Source organism: Marmota monax, unplaced genomic scaffold, assembly GCF_021218885.2.
Source record: "Marmota monax isolate L192 unplaced genomic scaffold, Marmota_monax_Labrador192_F-V1.1 WCK01_AAM20220418_F8-fsc00026, whole genome shotgun sequence".
NCBI classification, from domain to species: domain Eukaryota; kingdom Metazoa; phylum Chordata; class Mammalia; order Rodentia; family Sciuridae; genus Marmota; species Marmota monax.
This window is the reverse complement of record NW_026693108.1, coordinates 8607440-8615310: the sequence shown is the minus strand read 5'-3', so window position 1 is coordinate 8615310 and position 7871 is coordinate 8607440.

Genomic DNA, 7871 nt, shown 5'->3' with positions numbered 1-7871 from the left:
CAGGATCAGAGCAACTCCACACACAACCGATAAGTTCACTTCCAGAGGCAAAAGGGTAATTCGTGCTGCCTGTTCACTCCATCACTGACCCCGCCGTTCGACGGGTGCCCAGGGTACCAATTAGTGCTAATTGCTGCTGATGGTGGAGAAAGATTCTGTGGCAAGGCTCTACTAAGGAGAGGACCGAGACCCCTAACTCATTTCATGTAGAGGGTGCCCAGGAGACGAGGCACGCTGGGATAATTCGACAGCAGAGCAGGGCTGGGAGAGGGACCGTCATTACCAAGAGCAAAGGCCTGTCTCATTAAAGCCCGCCACAGCTACTGAAAATCACATCTTAATTAATTTTCCCAAAAAAAGGAATTTTGCCATTGATTCTCCAGATCTTACTTTGATGTGGAAGGATCCAGAAGTATCCCCAAAGTAAGAGTCACTCTAATTACATCTGGGGTGAAAATTCACAGCCTCAGCCTTGCCTAGGAAAGCAGCGGGAGATCTTTATGCCCAGTGAAATAAATTTTTAACAGACTTGCTATAATGTGTCAAAGTTTCCTGAATAAAGTGGGGTGGGTTAGCATTGCTTTTAAGGTCTTTTCAATTTGACGGACAAGAAAATACCAGAGAAGACTAGTTCTCCCTGTCTCATTGCAATTAGCCACCTATTTGTGAGTAGAAAAACCTCTCAAAAGGGCACGATGGCCTTGGTGTCACATGCTTAAATTGACATAAAAAGAGCTGTTTTGTTTTTAGCTGAGAAAAAGTTGGGGGCTGTCTGATCTGACCATAAGCATCCTAGAAAAGGCAATAGTTTCCATACATACATCTCAAGTAGCCAGAGCGAGCTTCAGCAATTGCCAATTGCCTCTTATAAATGGCTTTCCCTTTTGAAACAAAGCTACTTCAAATTGCTACTTTCTTAAGGAAAAAGAAAACCCTGTACTTCTTTCCGCATTCACCAGCTGCTCCATATGTTGTGATTACACATTTAGGACCACAGTCTGAGCTTGACGTCAAACCTCTCGGCAAAGCAGCATTGTGGATTGTCTTATGCACCCCTTCGTCATGTTCTAGAAGTGTTGCAAGTGGCTTTTAAGGGGAGATAACTCGATACTCCTTTTTTCATGAAACCTATTTGGACTAATAGTAATCACTCTTAAGATTATAACCTAGTCCATTAGCATCTCATGCAAATGTTGCTTTACTTATAATGCAAAAAAAAAAAATAAAATATCTTATATTAATATGTAGAAAAACAAAGATGAAGTAAGAAAATAGAATAAAAAGATAATTTTTAAAGGGACTGAATAAATTTGATGAGGGACTGTGTTGTCGGGGAATATTCTGGAAAGATCTGGGTAATTTCAGAGGCTATAGAATCAACAGTTCCTATTCTGACCACGAGATGGTGCCATGAGACCAGAGCTTGGTGAGTAGACGCAGGGTGGTGTGTGGCCATGATAGTGGTTTTAGGGGAGACAAGGCATCAGGCAGGAAGTATGGAACTGCCCACAATTTATTTTTACATGCATCTCCTCAACAATTTCTGTATTTACAACATGCATCTGCCAGTGTGATATACTTTTAAAATTTATTTTTTGATGGATACATAAAAACATAAAATTTGTATATGTTAATGGGGTACCATGTGATGCCTTGATACATGAATACGTTGTATAATTTCAAAATCAGATTAAGCATATTTGTCTAATCAGACATTCAGCATTTCTTTATGGTGAAAATTTTCAGAATCCTTTCTTCTAGCTTTTTAAAAGCACACAGTTCATTATCGTTACCCATATACCCTACTTCTTGCTCGGCTCTAGCTGCCACTCAGACCCACTGATCAACCTCTCCCCATCTCCCCCTCCCCCACCCCCTCCCAGCCTCTGGTAATGACCATTCTACTCTCAATTTCTACAAGACTAATTCTTTTAGAGTCTACTGTAGTGGGGAAGTTTCTCATCCCAGCTGTCACGCATGTGTGACCTTGGGGAAGAGTGAGATCATTCGGGGCTTGTCTTTCTGTGCCTGGCTTATTCTGCTTCACATAATCATCTCCAGTTCCATCTGTGTTTTTGAAAATGATAGAATTATCATTCCACTGGGTGTAGGTGTGTGCACACACCGATTTTCCCTATCCTTTATCCATTCATCAGTTGTTGGACACTTGAATTATTTCCATTTCTTGGCTATTGTGAATAGTGTAGTGCTGTTGTCTCTTTGACACACTGATTTTACTTCCTTTGGATATGTATCCACTAGTGGAATGACTGGGTTGATTTTTTAACTTTTTGAGGAAACTCCAAGCTATTTTCTGTAGGGCTGTCCTAATTTACATTTCCACCAACAGTGTGCAGGGGTTCCCCAGCCAGCGTGATAGTGTAAAGATAGAATTCAGATGATGGCACTTTCTTACTTAAAACTCTCCCGGGACTTCTGAGCACGTGTGGAATAAGCTTCAGGATGCTCACCTGGTGCACAAAGCCCTGCATGGTCTGGTGCATGTCTACTTCTCTGCCCTTGCTTCCGACCTCCCTCCCAGGATCTAACTGCATTCCACTCATACTTGCTTCTGTGGGCTTTTTGGAAGAGCAATGCTTACTCACCAGGGCCTTTGCACGGATTGCTCCATGTACCTGGGATGTTCTTGTTCCTGCCTGTGAAGGGCTCAGATCTCATCTGTCAGATTTCAGCTCAGCATCAGGAGGGTAAGACCATTAAGTCTGAACTGTTTACCCCAACCATCACCAAGGCATCACCTTGGTTTAATTTTCTGACTAAGCCTTACCCACAGCTGTCGGTCCTTCCTTCCTTCCCTCTTTTCTTCTCTTCCTTTATCTCCCCCTCCCCCTCTCCTCATTCTACCTTTCCATCAGATGGTCTATATACTGTCTGTTCCTACCTACTGGAGTAGGAACTAACTCCAACTCCATGAGAGCTGCAACTTTTTATCATTCATTGCCATTAATCTCATCACCACGACAGTGGCTTTTCTTATATAGTAAATAAATGAATGGATGTTTGATGTCTTTGTAAGTTAGGCAGTAATAGCTCAAGGACTATTTGTTATGGCACAATTTACCATATTGAGGGAGAATGGGGAAGACCCTGCAGGATGAGGAGAGCCAGGCTCGGAATGGAGTGCGCCACCTCCACCTCTTCCTCTGCTGGTGCCCCCCCATGTTCCCATCGCCATCCCCCCATGACCCTATTTTATTTTTTCAGAGCTGGGATGGAACCCAGGGCTCTGCTCATGCGAGCCTACACTCTACAGCTGAGCTACACCCCTTGCCATCGCCCTATTTTTGTGTAACCCCAAATGAGAGCCGCCTACTAAATACTACGAGAAACACTAATAGAAATAGGATCTAGAACTTTCAAGTAAGTAGAGGAAAGGAATGGAGTAAGTGAAACATGATAAAACCAATAGGAGGCAGAAAGGAGGAAAAAGGCATAGAAATGGATGAAAAGAAAGCATGAAATGAGATAGCAGTCGGCACAACCAGTACAAGCACACTGCATTTATCACTTGTTATCCAGAGATTATCAGAACAGATTAAAAATTCCTTACAGCCCACAGGAAAAATAAACACCAAGTCAGCTATCTCCAATTTACAAGGGGCAGATCTACAGGATGACTGGAAATGAAAGGGTAGAAGAAGATATATGAGCTAAATATTCACCCAAAGAGGGCTGGTTGGACTATGTTAACATCAGCACCGTGGGCCTGATGGCAAAAAAGCATTGTTAAGGTGGAAGAGGACTACCACATTTTCATCAAAGGAATAATACAGGAGGAAAATTTGAGTATGAATTCTAACCTTGTAACCACCTGATAATGCAGCTTCTATTTAAACAACCAAAATTGACATAAATACAGGGCAGAACCAACAAATCCACCATTGCAGTGGGGGATTTTTAGCACATCTCTGTTAGTAATTGGTGGAATTTTGCAAAATAAAACTTGGTAGGGCTGCCATGGAGTTAGCAACACACTAAGAAGCTTGATCTAATTCACGGGTAGAGAAACCGGTCCCAATATCATGAATGCACATTTAGGTGGAATTCTGCCATCTCTTCTTCAAGAGCCAAAGAGAGATCGGGCAGAAACAGTATCAATGGGTGGAAAGGGAAGAGCCAGAAGAGCGACAGATTTGTACTGACAGAATGTGTGCATTTGGGAGGGGGCCAGTGGGGGTGGGCATAATTAAAGCCAGCCGGGGACAGTGGTGCACTGGATGGTGAGCACAAACAGGATGGGGAGGCGTTTGGGCAGGTGGTGAGGATGGTGAGCTCAGGTGGGGACTTTGGAGTGTTGAGTGCGTTTCAAGGGGGAAACTGAACAGGCTCCCCAGCTTGTTTGAGTTATCTTCCAGCACACCTGGCCTTCCCTACCTACTTGCTCAATAATAACACTGCTGATTCATCCAGGTTAAACAGATTATCCTTTAGTGGAAACGCTACTTGATCAATCTGATAATACTCAGGGGGCTGATGATGAAGCAGCTTATTTTATTTTACACTATTTACTATGAAATGATTAGGGCACTGTGGTAGGTAAGAGCTTTCGCTTTGAAGTGGGTTGTAGAAGCAGCTATTGATTCCTTAAAGGTGGCCTCTATTCAAGAAGCAGATAACAACGATAGCTATCATTTGTGAGCACTCGACAGCCTATGACCGGGATTCTCACAGCAATGCCAGGAGGAGGGTAGGAGAGGTCTTACATTAGACCCATTTTGTGGATGAGGGAGTTGAAGACATAGACCACACAACTGTATCCCCCCCCAGTGAAGGCTCCTGCTAGTGTGGTGTTCAGGCTTCCCAGGGCCCTCATTGTCTGAAGGGTGGGGATGAAGGAGTAGCCAAGTGGTGCTTGTGCAGCGTTTGGTTCTTCATCTTCGCTCTGGTGCAAGGCTTTCTGTTCTAAGGCCTCTCAGTCTATGGAGAAGTTTGATCCTGGAGCTCATGGACATGTGGGCCATGTTATGAACCCCCTTCTATGCCTTTGAGACTCATTTCCTCTTCCAGTCTACATGAAATGGGTATAAAGGTAAAAACCACAATTTCTGGGTAGATTCTGAGCAAGAGTGCACATGTGCAATTTCCTGGAGAAGCTGTTTCAATCTCATCAGTTCTCAAGGGTCCAGAGCCTATGGAAATCCAGAACCACTGCGTCAAGGGAATGGCGTGGGACAGGCGGTTTGAACCGTTATCAGATTTCCCTTTTGCACTTCCTCTCTTCCTCTGTATTCCTCCAGTTTTCTTTGAACAGGAGGTCAGTTAAAGAGTTACTGTGACTTGATGCGAAAGTAGGGAGAAGTGTCCTTGGGTTACCAAAAGGAAACAAACCCAGTCCCCTATACTATTTTTGATATCTCTGGTTACAAAATACAGATCACACTAATTCAGTTTCTGAAGTGACTGTAATGGTTCTTACATTTGTTCATTTCTAACTTTTCAAAAGCTACTCAACTGCATTGGAGTTAAACAGGCAGATGACTAGGAAGCCAAGGTGGCCCCTGCCCCTTCATGTCCTAATTCTTGCTCTTCTTTCAATTTGAAAGTTTCTCTTTTCTTATTCCACTCACCAAATGCATCTTGTCCTCTAGATTCAGATCACATGTTCCTCCTTTGTAAAGATAGACCTTACCCAGTCATCTGTAGTCATTTTCTATCTTCTTACCTCAAAAGTGTGGTTCTTGAGCACAGGGCCATGGCTTTTTATCTTTTAAAACCCCTCTGTACCACCTGGCATCGTGTCTAGAATAAAAGAAAATTAATACAGGTTTTTTTTTTTTTCAAATTTTATGAGTCAGTGTCAGCAATGAAATGTGTAGTATGTATGAGTCCTTTTGTTCAAAGACTTCTCAAAATGTAAGGGTAAATGAGTGAAAGGAAGAAGGAGAGAAATGTCTTGATACTAGAGACCTAGTCGTGTCAGTAGTGAGTGGGGAGTCCCATCCAGGTGGCTCAGTTCACAGTTTGAAGGAAAAGTTCCCACCAACCTACCTGGTGACTTCCTGTGGCTTTAAGTCTTTCTGGTCAAGACGGGAACTCTGGAAACTCTTGTTAGCAATAAGAATTCACTTATTGGGCTGGGGTTGTAGCTCAGTGGTAGAGGGCTCAACTGGCACGTGGGGCCCTGGGTTCGATCCTCGGCACCACATAAAAATAAATAAATATACTGTGTCCATCTACAACTAAAGAAAAAATATTAAAAAAGAAACCATTTATCATTCACTCATATTAATTCAATGAATCGTTTTTTGCAGGCTGTTGAGTGTCAGGCATGGTTCTCAGGAACTAAAACTAAGGAACTGAAAAGGAGAAACCTCACTTTCCTCTTTGAGTTGACATTGCAAATGCTAGTGTAAGGAGACCAAAAATTAACAGTTAATTTAGTAAGTGTACTTGTTAAAAGTTACATGCTATTAAAAAATAGTTCAGACTCTAAGCTCTGGGGGCTGTGGGTGAGGGTGATGTGCTTTAAATCAGGGGTGTGTGGACAGGAGAGGCCCCACAGAGAAGACAAAGGAGGGAAGAGGGGATGAGTTAGCCCCTCTGGGTTAAGCAATCCTAAACAGTTAGATTCTCAGTAAATTCCAGAAGGGTATGGCAATGGATCTTTTCAGAAAAAAAAAAAACAGGAAGCACTTTGAATGTGAGAACACATGAACCCAAAAGTTGGTAACTGAAAAACATTGTATATCTGCTAGCTTGACAAAGACTCAAGACTAAAGTTCTTGGGGATGAGGGCCAAAAATATATGGATTGATATGATGGAACAAAGTCCTTATGAAGACACAGAGATATAACTTAGGTCTCTAAGCATGTTTGCAATGTGCACTTTTCACACATAGATCCTGTATATGAAGGATGGGAATCGACTAGCATTCCAAAATGTTAAGACAGATGGACTTTGGTCTAGTGGGGTCAGAAGCACCCAAATCATCTGGAAAGTTCTGAGGGCATCATATCAATGCTTGCTTTAACACAGCAAATGTTCTGTGGATAATATCTTCTTGCAGAGTTACCTCAAATGGAAATGGAGCTGTGCGTTTTCATCTCTGGCCACAGCACTCTGTGTTAACTCGGAACTCTTTAAGCTGTAATGGAACGCCCTTAATGGACCATTTGGCATATGTGGTGAAGCTTACGTGAAACAAACTTCTAAAAAATTTAAACTAAACCTTTTAGAACTTCCCACCAGGGAGCACAGTTGTGTTGAAAGGTAATGTAATTTGTGACATCAGACGCCTTTTCTTAGTCTCTCTAGAAGACTTTCTTCTTTTCATTCTCCTGACTTCATTTTCTACTTCCTTTTTTTTAAAGAAAATTTATTATTTCATTAAAAAACATTTTAGGATGCTTTGTTTATTTTATTTTTTTTAAAGAAATCACATATAAATGCAATACACTCTCATGATTTCCATCTAGTACAAGTTACATTTCATCTGGGTTTTCTCGTTTGTTACCTTTATAGGTAAAGGTACGTTTGGGTAAGAATGGTGGTGTCCGGGGAACATATACTGAAGCATTAAAATTGATTTGCATTTTGAAGAGAAGTATAGTGTCTAAATTGTGAACGTTCAACATTTTATCATGAAATAGTTAACAGCAGTAATTAATTTTTAATAAACTCTGATTCTGACATATTATGGATCAGGATGGCTGAATTTAAAAGTCAGCATTCTGTGCTGCACCATGTTTCCATCTTGTGTTTATTTCACTATGATGGAATTAGCAGAATGCTCTTTTTAGTTATTTTCAGTAGAAGACAACAGTTTGTAGTATAAATCCCACAGAATTTAGCCAGCGAATCATCCAGCATGAGCTTGTCTATTTGTGTGAATGGGGTTGGATGACCCTTG